The sequence below is a fragment of the Bidens hawaiensis genome, unplaced genomic scaffold (assembly GCF_021521415.1).
Source record: "Bidens hawaiensis isolate Kalapana, Puna unplaced genomic scaffold, B.hawaiensis_p1.1 tig00000536_1, whole genome shotgun sequence".
NCBI classification, from domain to species: domain Eukaryota; kingdom Viridiplantae; phylum Streptophyta; class Magnoliopsida; order Asterales; family Asteraceae; genus Bidens; species Bidens hawaiensis.
Window position 1 is genome coordinate 184,380 of NW_027491034.1, and position 15,606 is coordinate 199,985.

Consider the following 15,606-nt stretch of genomic DNA (forward strand, 5'->3'; position numbering starts at 1 on the left):
TGTCTCGAGTCTATTGTATCTGTAATCGTTACTTTGCTTGTTATGTTTTGATGAACTTGTTAGTTTGGTTACTTGGTTTTAGCGAACTTGTGGTTTGGCAAAGTTAGGGACAACTTCACCTAAGATGTTAGGCGATGTTATCGTGGGTTATATAAACCTAACTTACGCCATTTTCAAGCAAGGGTTTTTAGCAGATCCGTTTTGTGAGACGTTGATAGACTTGTTTGGTGTTTTGGCTCTTTATATCGAATAACAGGTAATCCTTTGTCTTTACGTGTTACGTGTTCTTTACGTATCTCTCGTGTAAACAATCGTATCGTGTTACGTGTTCTTTACGAGATACTCCCGTGTAGATCCGGCTGGGAACCTACAATTGGTATCAGAGCGTTTGCTCGTGATTGTGTGGTTCGGGATTATCACACGAGTGTTAAAATTGTTCCGCTAGACTTTTTGTGGAAGCGTTTCACATAAAACAACGTTCGTTCAGTCCATTCCTACACCATATTAACCCTGTCGCACTCAAAATCAGATTCAATATCCAGCGAAGTTGCCGTCACCTGTCATTAGGGTTTTGGCGAAGTTATAAGAGGCGAAGTTGTGAACTGGAGAAGTTGTTTGGTGAAGTTAATTGAAAGTGAAGTTAATTTATACTTTCTAACTTCGCCCGAAGCGATGTTAACACAGGGCAAAGTTATCCTAACTTCACCATCCACTGTTCACAGAATACATTTTGAATTTGTTTCATATCTCGTTTCGGTTAAGTATGACTTCGATAAACATCACCGAACTGGTAAAGATGGAAGTTGAAGTTGGGTCAACGACTAAAGCTCCAAAGTTACTTAATGGCACTGATTTTGTTGCTTGGAAAGACAGGTTTGAGCAGTACGCGAAATATCAAGATGCCAATACGTGGGTATGTATTCAGGATGGATATATCCCTCCAACAACTATGGTCGAAGGTCGGGAGCAACTTAAGAAGTATAATAAGATTGAAGATGATGAGAAGAAGATGTGTGAGGCAGAAAGTAAAGCATTGGCAGCAATAACCATGGCACTACCTCAAGAGATTCTGCACACGTTTAGAAAGTATAAGTCAGCTCGAGAATTGTGGGAAGCGTTAGAAAAACCGCTATGAAGGAAACGTTGTAATTCGAAACTCAAAGTCAAAATTTTTGAAACTCAATTCTCACTGCTCAAGTCCTTTAAGAATGAATCACTTGATGACATCATCACAAGATACTATCACTTGAGGACATAATTGAACAACTACTCCATAAAATACACGGAGGCTGAAATTGTAGAAAAACTTCTGGATGCTCTTCCACAAAAATGGGAGATATACACAGTTTTGATGAGAGAAGATAAAGAGTTTGAAACCTTTGATTTGGAAACGGTGGTCAACAAGTTATGTAATTAAGAGCTTAATATGATAAGAAAAGAGACTCATACTGATTAAGTTCAGGATCCGGGAATGTATGGTGCAAAAGGCTCTCCAAACTCAAGCTCTAAACCATAATCTGCTGCTTATTACTCTGGTGGTGAATCAAAATCTACTCAAGATGGTCATGTGGTGATGAATATGGATGGAGATGTATGCTTTGTAGTTGGTGGAACTAGTTCCTCAAAACCCCAATCCTCAGTCTGTAACTCTTCCACTAGTTCTTCAAGTGTAAATTACTCAAAGATGCTATGAGTCTAAAATATGTTGAACAACAATTTGCACTTTATGCCTCTTTCGTTGCGTCTTATGAGAATTACATAAAAGGAAAGATAGTTGACCCTGCAACCTTGTATGAGGACTATTATTAGATAGATGCTAATGACATGGAAGAAATGGATCTGCAATGGCAAATGGCGATGATAGTAAGAAGGGTAAAACGATTTATGAAAAAGACTGGAAGAAAAATTGTGGGAGAGAGACCGGGATTTGACAAGTCAAAGGTTCGTTGCTACAATTGTCAACAAAATGGACACTTTGCAAGAGAGTGTACAAATGAAAGAGTTGAACGGAGTCAGAATAGGGCTACTCAATAGAACGGGAATGGAAATTGTACTGAAGAAAACACCATGGTGTCTCAACAGAATGGTGGGTATAATTGGAACATCAAAGTTTAAGAGGTGATTGAACAAGCGAATCTGGTGAATATTGTGACTGGAAGATGTGACAAGGAACCAATGGAGGATCAAGCATACACGGCAGAAGTGAATAACCTGCTTTCAGAGGTATGTTCGAAATCTCAGTGTGAACAATGTGAGAAATTGTCTGAACAATTGAATGCTTTAACTTATCAGTATGTTAGTTTGGATAAAGAATTTAAAACATTAAAAGAGGAACATAACTATTATTAAAATAAGGAAAATAGTTACTCGGTAAAAATAAAAGCTAGTGAAAAAGACATAAGAAGCCTTAAGGCCACTCTAGCTGAGAAAATACAAGTCATTGATCTTAGCTATGAAGTTGTAGAAGAAAAGACCAAACTGATAGCTGAAAAGGATAAACAGATAGCTGCTGACCAAGTAAAAATGGTGGAATTGAATAGGAAAATTGAACAATTTAGGAATTCTTCTGTCAAGCTTGATCATGTCCTAAGTGTTCAACGATCCGCAATCAACAAAGGGGGAATTGGATACACAGAAGTTCCACCACCTTTAAATAATAATTATACTTATAATCCCAGTAATCAGCCATCCGTTTGTGTTGAAAAATCTGAACAACCTGAACCAACAACCACAACCTATCCGTGCGCAACCATTTAAGAATCAACCAGCCCGACAGCAGAACCCGCAAGGAAACCAAATGGTGACCACCAGCCGCGCTTGCTATGAATGCGGCAGCACGGATCACTTTAAAAGACACTGTCCGAAACTGAACCAGGGAGGAAATGGGCGGCAAACCGCGGGTCAGGCATCGTCGTCCAATCCGGCGCGAGGCCGAGCATTCGTGATGGGGGCGAACGAGGCACGCCAGGACCCCAGCGTAGTGACAGGTACATTCCTCGTGTCTGATCATTACGCTTCTGTATTATTTGATACAGGCGCCGATAGAAGTTTTGTCTCCGTTAGATTCCTGTCGATAGCAAACCTTCCTATTTGTGAAACCATAGAACCTTACACCGTAGAAGTCGCTAACGGTAAAACCATGATAGTTAATCAGATAGTTCGGAATTGCCCTTTTATTCTGAACGAACAATCCTTTCTGATTGACTTGTTACCGGTAGAATTGGGTAGTTTTGACGTGATAGTGGGAATGGATTGGTTAGCACGTAACAGGGTAGAAATAAACTGTGAAAAGAAAATCGTCAAGATCCGGGTGTCGGATGACGAGGAGGTATTAGTGCAAGGAGAAAAATCCGGCACCATGATACCATTTATATCCCACCTCAAGGTGTTAAAATATATACGTCAGGGATGTGTGGCGTATCTAGCGAGCCTGACGGCCACTGATTCTGAGGAAAAACGGGTGAACGATATTCCAGTGGTACGCGAATTTCCACAAGTCTTCCCAGAAGAACTTCCTGGATTACCGCCAACCCGACAGGTCGAATTCAGAATCGATCTATTACCTCAAGCTGGCCCTGTTGCTAAGACACCCTACCGACTTGCACCATCAGAGATGCAAGAATTATCCAACCAATTGCAAGAATTGTTGGATAAAGGATTTATACGTCCTAGTTATTCCCCGTGGGGTGCACCGGTACTATTCGTGAAAAAGAAGGACGGGAGCCTTAAAATGTTCATTGATTACAGGGAGCTGAACAAGTTGACAATCAAAAATAGGTATCCTCTCCCCCGAATCGATGATCTGTTCGACCAGCTACAAGGTGCGAGCTACTTCTCAAAAATAGATCTTAGATCGGGATATCATCAGGTTAGAATCCAGGAGGAGGATATCCCAAAAACCGCATTCCGGACTCGCTACGGCCATTACGAGTTCTTAGTTATGCCCTTCGTGCTAACAAATGCGCCAGCAGTATTCATGGATCTCATGAATCGAGTCTGTAAACCCTACCTCGATAAATTCGTCATCGTGTTTATTGACGATATTTTGATTTACTCGAAGAGTAAAGAAGAGCACGAGCAACACTTGAGATTAATTTTAGAGCTTCTAAATCAGGAGAAGTTGTTTGCAAAATTCTCCAAGTGTAACTTCTGGTTACAAGAAGTGCAATTCCTTGGACACGTTATAAACCATCAAGGAATACACGTTGATCCAAGTAAGGTTGAAGCAGTTAAGAGTTGGCAAGCGCCTAAATCGCCAAAGGAAATCCGCCAATTCTTAGGCTTAGCTGGATATTATCGTCGATTTATAGAGAACTTTTCCAGCATCGCCCAACCTTTAACCCTCCTGACTCAAAAGGATCGAAAGTATGATTGGGGAGAAGAACAGGAAGCGGCGTTTCAAACGCTAAAACAAAGATTGTGCCAAGCGCCGATCTTAAGTCTCCCCGACGGAGACGATGGTTTTGTCGTGTATTGTGACGCATCCCGTAGAGGATTGGGATGTGTGTTGATGCAGAATAATAAAGTCATAGCCTATGCTTCCCGACAGTTAAAAGTACACGAGAAAAATTACACTACTCATGACTTAGAACTGGGAGCAGTTATCTTCGCACTTAAAATCTGGAGACATTATCTCTACGGTACAAAGTGCACCATCTTCACCGATCATAAAAGTTTGCAACACATATTCGATCAGAAAGAACTGAATATGAGACAACGAAGATGGGTCGAATTATTAAGCGACTATGACTGTGACATCCGTTATCACCCCGGCAAGGCTAACGTTGTAGCCGATGCCTTGAGTAGGAAGGATCGGGTTAAGCCATTGCGAGTGCGAGCGCTGGGGATGATAGTCCAGTCGAACCTTTCGGATTTGATTCGAGTCGCTCAACGCGAGGCGTTGGAAGAGGAACAATTGGAAAAAGAGGGACTTTTCGGTAACGAGAAGAATTTCGAACACCGCAAGGACGAAATTCTCTACTTCAAAAATCGGATTTGGATCCCGACCCTCCATGATCTTCGTGAATTGATCATGAACGAAGCGCATAAATCAAAATATTCCATACATCCGGGTTCGGATAAGATGTACAAGGATGTGAAGGAGTTCTACTGGTGGCCGGGAATGAAAAAGGATATAGCCACATACGTCGGCAAGTGTACGACGTGTGCGAGGGTTAAGGCGGAGCACCAGAAACCTTCGGGAATGTTACAACAACCGGAAATTCCCGAATGGAAGTGGGAGCAGATCACGATGGATTTTGTGACACACCTCCCCAAGACGTCCCGAGGACATGATGCAATTTGGGTAGTCGTGGATCGATTAACCAAATCGGCACATTTTATCCCGATTAGAAATAATTATAACATTGAGAGACTTGCGCAGATTTATATAAATGAAATTGTGTCCCGTCATGGGATACCCATCTCAATCATCTCTGATCGGGATAGCCATTTCACCTCCAAGCTTTGGCAAGCTGTGCAAGAAGCGCTGGGAACGCGTATTAATTTAAGCACAGCCTACCACCCTCAGACCGACGGTCAGTCTGAGAGGACCATTCAAACCCTGGAGGATTTGCTTCGTGCATGCGTACTGGATTTTAAGGGAAATTGGGATCAACATCTCCCGCTCGTTGAATTTTCCTATAATAACAGTTACCATAGCAGTATAAAAGCAGCACCGTATGAAGCATTATATGGACGAAAGTGTCGATCACCACTCAGCTGGACTGAAGTGGGCGACACACAGGTTATTAGATCAGATCTGGTCCAGGAAACGACAAGCAAAATTCTCGAAATTAAGAACAATCTGAAGGCCGCACGGGATCGGCAGAAGAGTTATGCCGATACCCGTAGAAAACCTTTATCATTCGAGAAAGGTGATAAAGTGTATTTGAAAGTATCACCGTGGAAGGTTGTGGTTAGATTTGGAAAGGCGGGGAAGTTAGCCCCTAGATATATTGGACCATTCGATATTACTGCGAAAATCGGTCCTGTAGCATACCGATTAGAACTGCCTGATGAACTGAGTGCAGTTCACAACGTGTTTCACGTGTCGAACCTGAAAAGGTGTCTGTCGGATGAGACATCGGTGTTACCCTTAGAGGGTGTTCAAATAAATGATAAGCTCAACATTGTAGAGGAGCCCATAGAAATAGTAGACGGGAAAATCAAGCAACTTAGACACAATAAGATCACGTTGGTCAAAGTTAGATGGAATTCGCAACGAGGCCCAGAATATACATGGGAACGAAAGGACGAATTTCGGAAGAAATACCCCCACCTATTTCCTCAAAAGGAAGTAGTTGACGCGTAAAATTTCGAGGACGAAATTTTTATAACGGGGGGAGAATGTAACGATTTCGGCAAATTCAGGTATACCATAGCCGGAATATACTATTAACGTGTTATTCAATACTGAATATATGAATTATAATGTGTTTATACGAGTATATAAGATTCACAGTACAAATTATACTCGAATGTACAACTAGTCGTATCGGAATTACGATTAATCGATGAACGGTTATTGAAACCCGAATGAATCGGGAATTACATTATAGACGAAATATATAATGTTTAGTGATGTTTACGAAGTATTAAAGCTTCGGGATAAGTGAATTACAGCACAGAAAAAGGATTTCGATTTATTAGTACGTCGGTACGATAAACGAAACCTTTAACATCAAACCAAGCAAGAGACGATCGATCAAGCCGAAAAAGATGCACAATTACCGACAATACGATGTGTTAAGTCAATAAACGTCACGGTTTAAGTTTTTAAAGTTTTTAAATCAGTTTTATATAAATTTCATTTTTAAGCCGAAAAACGACCGTTTTGGCCTCGTTTTGAGCGGAATTAAACGTTTAACCGAAAAACGAACTGAACCAGATTATCCACAACATTATCCGGATTACGTAATCTGAATATGTGGCCATGGTTGGAGTTGTGGGCCCCCCCACCCACTTAACATGGACCGATCGGTCCATGCTAGTCACACACACACATCCATTTTTCTTTTTTCCACAAACTTTCTCCCAAAATTCTCTCAACCTCTTCATCATCCATCCAAAACCCAAGCTTTTTAGGCAAGAACACAAGGTAAAAACCGAGTTATGATCGTGTTTATCTTCTTTTCTTGGTTTATTTACAAGGAAATGAGGTTTCAAATGAAAAATGGGTGAAAACCCGAGATGAAACCGATTCTTGGAGGATCAAGTGATGTATACAAGTTATACAAAGGATCTTGGTCCAAGAAAGTAGTTAAAAGAGTCAAAAACGAATTTTTACGGTCAAAATCTTTGTTTTGATGTTTTAATCGAAACCATGAAAGAAATGGCTTGATTGTGGGTATAACTTGCTTGGTGTGGTGTTGTTGTGCTTGTAAGTGTTGTATCTAGTGGCAAGCAAAGGCTAGAAACCAAGGTCTTTGTGATCTAACGCTAGAAAACACAAGATAGTTCGGCTTTCGTGTGATTTAGTTATTTTGGACGGATTGTGATAGACCTAAAGTTGGGTCACGAAATTTCACAGAGATGATCTACACATGAAAATATGAGATCTGTGAGTTTTTGGTAATTTTTGGATAAAGGATGAATATTTGGTGAATTTAATGCTCGGTTTTGGCCAAAAATGGTGAAAAATAGTTAAACATCATGAAAAATTCTGGAAAATTTAAGATAAGCTTTTTATAACATATAAAAGTCACACACAAAATTTCAGGTTCATTGGAGAAGTCTAAGTAGGCTTTTCGGTAAAACAAGTTCTAGGGATTTCTAGCTCGGTTTTGGTAAAAATGGCATGAAAAATAAGTTTTTGGTTCTGGAAAAATTACAGGGAACTATATGAGTGACAGGGGTCATCCCAGAAAAATTTGGGATTTTTCGAAGGTCGTTTGGTATTTTCGACATATTTGGTGTTTAAATGACGTTTAAAAATGGTTAAATAAATTTTAGATATGAAAATTAATTCTGGAAAAATTTTATAAAATTCCTTACTATCAAAATATGGTTTGTACAAAATTTCAAGGTCCGAGACTAAACGGGTATTTATTTGTGCTAAATAGAACTTAAAAACAAACTTTTAAAGCTTAAAACGAGTAAACCGGCGAAGCTCGCCTAAGCGAGCTGACTGGTGCATAAAAACCTTAAAAATGTACTATTTTCATGAAACTAAGTTAATCAAGTAAAAATAAATCATCCGAAAATAATTCGGATGATTTGGGTAATTTTACCCGATTTAACCGTTTCCGGTGTATTAAAGGCGGAAACGGGCCCCGCGGCCAAACGGGGTGTCTAACCGAGCTCTAATTTCACCACTTTAATGAAAATATCAATAATGACTATTTTCGGAACGTATGTGGTCAAACTAATTTTTTAAAACATAAAGACGAATAACCGTGCTAGGCACGCAAAACGAGAAAACAAACTATCGGTAGTTTTGACTAAAGAACTCTAAGTGATATCACAATCTAAGTCCTGAGTAGTGTATCGGGGTTAACATGGTCCCCGGATCGTGTACGGTACTGGGTTAACAATGTCCCCGGACGTACCGGTTAACACGAATTTAAGTTATATTGATAGAAATTGTGTAGTAACGATTTGGGGATTGTATTACAGATCTGTACCAGTAGCTGTGCACCGTAGTACATCTTGCTCACAAGAAGGTGAGTTTTCACGAGCCCCTTTTTTACTGAACTGTTTTAAATATTTTCCCGGGGCGGAAAGCATGTTTCTATCAAAGTGTTTAAGTACATGCTAATCGCATGGAAACGAATGTATTTATATAATGTTTATTGTACGGAAATCGTACGGTAATGTATTAAGATGGTAATTAACTATGTTGCTAATATTGTAAGGCCCGAAACAGTGTTCTGGGGTAACCGAGTTCCCAGAGGTTATTAAATGTGTTTCTGGGGTAACAGAGTTCCCAGAGGTTATTAAATTTGTTTCTGGGGTAACAGAGTTCCCAGGGGTTATTGGAAGTATTCTGGGGTAACAGAGTTCCCGGAGGTTAATCGATATGTTTTGGGGTTAATAGAGTTTTCACTTGTGAACTCAGTATAATTACATCACTTACTTATGATTTTTATAATGATTTGTCATGGTTTATTTAAATTAGTGAAACTCACCAACTATTCGTAGTTGACCCGTTTTCTTTACATGCTTTCTAGGTACACTCAAATCGGAATGAGTAATATGTGTTCGATGCTGTGTGCTATTTCTGGAAGTCTAAAGATCTATATTTTGCATTAAATATGATAATGTATTATCGGTAACATTTATGTGATAACGCTTAGATGGTGATGAAACTCAGAACAATGTAATATGTTTAAATTAATGTAGTGGTGTTTTCTTTATAAATAATGCTGTTGACATCAGATGTGTCTGTTGCATCCCGTGTACGTTTCCGCTGCGGTTACGGGGTGTTACAGAACTTGGTATCAGAGCCATTGGTTATAAAGAATTAGGATGTCTTTAAAAGATACCTAAAATATAACCAGTAGCTCAAGTATTATAGGATCTGAATATCAACTAATAATTTATTGTGACGAGATCGGGATGAACTTGGATGGACAAGTGGGTTATTATGGTCCAGAACATAATAACAGACTTGTCTGCACGAGGGAATTCAGGGAAGGTCACGAGGGATTTTAATAGGTAAAATTGGCAACATACGTGCAAATATATGATAATATTGTTATGTGGTCAAGTTGTATAAGTAAGTGACGTATTAATTTGTTTATGATTTACACTATGGAAAGGACTATATGTTTGTTAACTTGTGTGCAGGTAAAATGTCAAGAACCCCCAGTTTGTCGATTGAGGAGGACCCGGAGGAGGTCAGCTCCGGGGACTCCGGGAGCCCACTCGTAGCATCTAGCACAGAGCCTAGCGAGGCTAGCCTTAGAAGTTCCGGCCAGTCCTCCCCAGCTAGGATTGCCAGATCCCCGACCCCACCCGCACCACAGGTCGCTCCTGCACCCCCCGGATTCGGACCCCGCCTCACGGGGCGGATCAGTATCCCACCTGTCCGACCTATCTCGCCCCCACCCAGAACTACTACTCGCAGGGGCGAATCCTCCAGCTCTCGTCCCGAGCCTGCGACTCCACCTGTGTGGGGTCTTCCGAGACAGGAACGGGACGCGGCGGCCTGGCTCCGAGTGCTCACCGAACAGGTGAACGAGCACTCCACCGCCCTGACGGTGGGAGTCCAGAGGAGGATGTACTTGGGTGATTGCATACTGGACCATCAGTATGCGATTGCCCAGCTGAAGAGGGAGTGCTCATACTCCCAATGGATGCTTGGCCGGATGGAGATGCGGGTTCGGGTTATGATGGCCGTGTTGGTGGTGTTGGTGGCGATGTTGGTGGGGTTGGTTTACCACCGTGTTTAGTTGTTTTGGGTTGGGGATAGACAGGGACCATTTTTTTGATACTCTGTGTAAGCAGTTAGTGGTTATGCTAACATGGAGTGAATCTTGTTTAGTTATAATACAACCACTGGCCCTTAAGGTGGGTCTCTTTTGGGGCATATCAGTATAGATACTTTTGGGTATCATTCAAGCACTGACCCGTTGCGGGTTATGTCGAGATGATGCCGACATAGGCCCTATGTAGGAAAACTTATCTAATGTAATAGTGACAGGAAAGTAATATGAACGGATGTTTGTGTAATATGTACTAACGTTTATTAATGAATGGAATGTTTGTTTTGTTTTATGATTGGAATTTGTATTGATTATATATATTTTCTTGATGTTGTGTAGAATGGCACCAAAACGTTCAGCCCAATTGTCGGAAGTGGACGTGAGCCGTCTGATTGCTCGCAAGTTGGAGGCGGCGATACCAGATATAGTATCGCGCATCGCCGCCAGTATTAACAACTCGACCAATCCAACCCCTCCGAGCAATCAAACGACTACCAATAATGATGGGGAACGAAATACTAATCCTCCGCAGAATGAAAACACGATTCCGAGTAATGACGCACCGCCTAGGGTGGTCGTTACTGATAGTAATGGCCCTATACCTACGGTAGAGACAAACCGTACTGAACCGATTCGTGCATCCAGGGGATGTTCGATCAAGGACTTTATGTTGTGCAAACCTCTAGAGTTTAGCGGGTCTGAAGGACCAAATGGATTAGTTAAATGGATCGAGAAAATAGAATCCGTGGTGAATATCAGCAACTGCCCCGAGGATTGTGTTGTTAAGTATGCTGCCTGCACATTCACGGACCATGCCTTGACATGGTGGAACACGATAGTGCAGACTCGCGGTCAGGCGACGACAAACCGCATGACCTGGACAGAGCTCAAGGCTCTTGTATTGGAACATTTCTGCCCGAGAAACGAATTGCAGAAATTAGAAAACGAATTGTTGAATCTGGAGATGCGGGGGGCGGACCACTTGGGTTATACGAACCGGTTTAATGAGTTAGCGCGATTAGTACCATGGTTGGTCACCCCAGAGTCGAAGAGGGTGGAACGTTATATTTGGGGACTAACTCCAGTAGTAAGGAGTATAGTCAATTCTCGGGGACACCAGACATATGAAGGTGCGGTGACGCAAGCGGGTATCGTAACGTACGATTTCGTAAGGAGCGGGTCACTGAAGGTGGCGGGAGAGTCCGCTGGAGGAAAGCGGGGTACACATGACCATAGGACCCAGGAAAAGCAGCAAGGTAAACGTGCTAGACCCACTTCCCAGAACTACGCCATGACTAGTTCGGGCGGAAGGCAAGAACCGCAGAAGGGAACGTTTCCTAAGTGTGGGAAATGTGGTTACCACCATGGTGGCGTGTGCAAAGAGGTGGTGTGCCACCGGTGTGGCAGGATTGGACACTACGCACCAAATTGTAAGAAAAATCTGAACAACCTGAACCAACAACCACAACCTATCCGTGCGCAACCATTTAAGAATCAACCAGCCCGACAGCAGAACCCGCAAGGAAACCAAATGGTGACCACCAGCCGCGCTTGCTATGAATGCGGCAGCACGGATCACTTTAAAAGACACTGTCCGAAACTGAACCAGGGAGGAAATGGGCGGCAAACCGCGGGTCAGGCATCGTCGTCCAATCCGGCGCGAGGCCGAGCATTCGTGATGGGGGCGAACGAGGCACGCCAGGACCCCAGCGTAGTGACAGGTACATTCCTCGTCTCTGATCATTACGCTTCTGTATTATTTGATACAGGAGCCGATAGAAGTTTTGTCTCCGTTAGATTCCTGTCGATAGCAAACCTTCCTATTGGTGAAACCATAGAACCTTACACCGTAGAAGTCGCTAACGGTAAAACCATGATAGTTAATCAGATAGTTCGGAATTGCCCTTTTATTCTGAACGAACAATCCTTTCTGATTGACTTGTTACCGGTAGAATTGGGTAGTTTTGACGTGATAGTGGGAATGGATTGGTTAGCACGTAACAGGGTAGAAATAAACTGTGAAAAGAAAATCGTCAAGATCCGGGTGTCGGATGACGAGGAGGTATTAGTGCAAGGAGAAAAATCCGGCACCATGATACCATTTATATCCCACCTCAAGGTGTTAAAATATATACGTCAGGGATGTGTGGCGTATCTAGCGAGCCTGACGGCCACTGATTCTGAGGAAAAACGGGTGAACGATATTCCAGTGGTACGCGAATTTCCACAAGTCTTCCCAGAAGAACTACCTGGATTACCGCCAACCCGATAGGTCGAATTCAGAATCGATCTATTACCTCAAGCTGGCCCTGTTGCTAAGGCACCCTACCGACTTGCACCATCAGAGATGCAAGAATTATCCAACCAATTGCAAGAATTGTTGGATAAAGGATTTATACGTCCTAGTTATTCCCCGTGGGGTGCACCGGTACTATTCGTGAAAAAGAAGGACGGGAGCCTTAGAATGTTCATTGATTACAGGGAGCTGAACAAGTTGACAATCAAAAATAGGTATCCTCTCCCCCGAATCGATGATCTGTTCGACCAGCTACAAGGTGCGAGCTACTTCTCAAAAATAGATCTTAGATCGGGATATCATCAGGTTAGAATCCAGGAGGAGGATATCCCAAAAACCGCATTCCGGACTCGCTACGGCCATTACGAGCTCTTAGTTATGCCCTTCGTGCTAACAAATGCGCCAGCAGTATTCATGGATCTCATGAATCGAGTCTGTAAACCCTACCTCGATAAATTCGTCATCGTGTTTATTGACGATATTTTGATTTACTCGAAGAGTAAAGAAGAGCACGAGCAACACTTGAGATTAATTTTAGAGCTTCTAAATCAGGAGAAGTTGTTTGCAAAATTCTCCAAGTGTAACTTCTGGTTACAAGAAGTGCAATTCCTTGGACACGTTATAAACCATCAAGGAATACACGTTGATCCAAGTAAGGTTGAAGCAGTTAAGAGTTGGCAAGCGCCTAAATCGCCAAAGGAAATCCGCCAATTCTTAGGCTTAGCTGGATATTATCGTCGATTTATAGAGAACTTTTCCAGCATCGCCCAACCTTTAACCCTCCTGACTCAAAAGGATCAAAAGTATGATTGGGGAGAAGAACAGGAAGCGGCGTTTCAAACGCTAAAACAAAGATTGTGCCAAGCGCCGATCTTAAGTCTCCCCGACGGAGACGATGGTTTTGTCGTGTATTGTGACGCATCCCGTAGAGGATTGGGATGTGTGTTGATGCAGAATAATAAAGTCATAGCCTATGCTTCCCGACAGTTAAAAGTACACGAGAAAAATTACACTACTCATGACTTAGAACTGGGAGCAGTTATCTTCGCACTTAAAATCTGGAGACATTATCTCTACGGTACAAAGTGCACCATCTTCACCGATCATAAAAGTTTGCAACACATATTCGATCAGAAAGAACTGAATATGAGACAACGAAGATAGGTCGAATTATTAAGCGACTATGACTGTGACATCCGTTATCACCCCGGCAAGGCTAACGTTGTAGCCGATGCCTTGAGTAGGAAGGATCGGGTTAAGCCATTGCGAGTGCGAGCGCTGGGGATGATAGTCCAGTCGAACCTTTCGGATTTGATTCGAGTCGCTCAACGCGAGGCGTTGGAAGAGGAACAATTGGAAAAAGAGGGACTTTTCGGTAACGAGAAGAATTTCGAACACCGCAAGGACGAAATTCTCTACTTCAAAAATCGGATTTGGATCCCGACCCTCCATGATCTTCGTGAATTGATCATGAACGAAGCGCATAAATCAAAATATTCCATACATCCGGGTTCGGATAAGATGTACAAGGATGTGAAGGAGTTCTACTGGTGGCCGGGTATGAAAAAGGATATAGCCACATACGTCGGCAAGTGTACGACGTGTGCGAGGGTTAAGGCGGAGCACCAGAAACCTTCGGGAATGTTACAACAACCGGAAATTCCCGAATGGAAGTGGGAGCAGATCACGATGGATTTTGTGACACACCTCCCCAAGACGTCCCGAGGACATGATGCAATTTGGGTAGTCGTGGATCGATTAACCAAATCGGCACATTTTATCCCGATTAGAAATAATTATAACACTGAGAGACTTGCGCAGATTTATATAAATGAAATTGTGTCCCGTCATGGGATACCCATCTCAATCATCTCTGATCGGGATAGCTATTTCACCTCCAAGCTTTGGCAAGCTGTGCAAGAAGCGCTGGGAACGCGTATTAATTTAAGCACAGCCTACCACCCTCAGACCGACGGTCAGTCTGAGAGGACCATTCAAACCCTGGAGGATTTGCTTCGTGCATGCGTACTGGATTTTAAGGGAAATTGGGATCAACATCTCCCGCTCGTTGAATTTTCCTATAATAACAGTTACCATAGCAGTATAAAAGCAGCACCGTATGAAGCATTATATGGACGAAAGTGTCGATCACCACTCTGCTGGACTGAAGTGGGCGACACACAGGTTATTAGATCAGATCTGGTCCAGGAAACGACAAGCAAAATTCTCGAAATTAAGAACAATCTGAAGGCCGCACGGGATCGGCAGAAGAGTTATGCCGATACCCGTAGAAAACCTTTATCATTCGAGAAAGGTGATAAAGTGTATTTGAAAGTATCACCGTGGAAGGGTGTGGTTAGATTTGGAAAGGCGGGGAAGTTAGCCCCTAGATATATTGGACCATTCGATATTACTGCGAAAATCGGTCCTGTAGCATACCGATTAGAACTGCCTGATGAACTGAGTGCAGTTCACAACGTGTTTCACGTGTCGAACCTGAAAAGGTGTCTGTCGGATGAGACATCGGTGTTACCCTTAGAGGGTGTTCAAATAAATGATAAGCTCAACATTGTAGAGGAGCCCATAGAAATAGTAGACGGGAAAATCAAGCAACTTAGACACAATAAGATCTCGTTGGTCAAAGTTAGATGGAATTCGCAACGAGGCCCAGAATATACATGGGAACGAAAGGACGAATTTCGGAAGAAATACCCCCACCTATTTCCTCAAAAGGAAGTAGTTGACGCGTAAAATTTCGAGGACGAAATTTTTATAACGGGGGGAGAATGTAACGATTTCGGCAAATTCAGGTATACCCTAGCCGGAATATACTATTTACGTGTTATTCAATACTGAATATATGAATTATAATGTGTTTATACG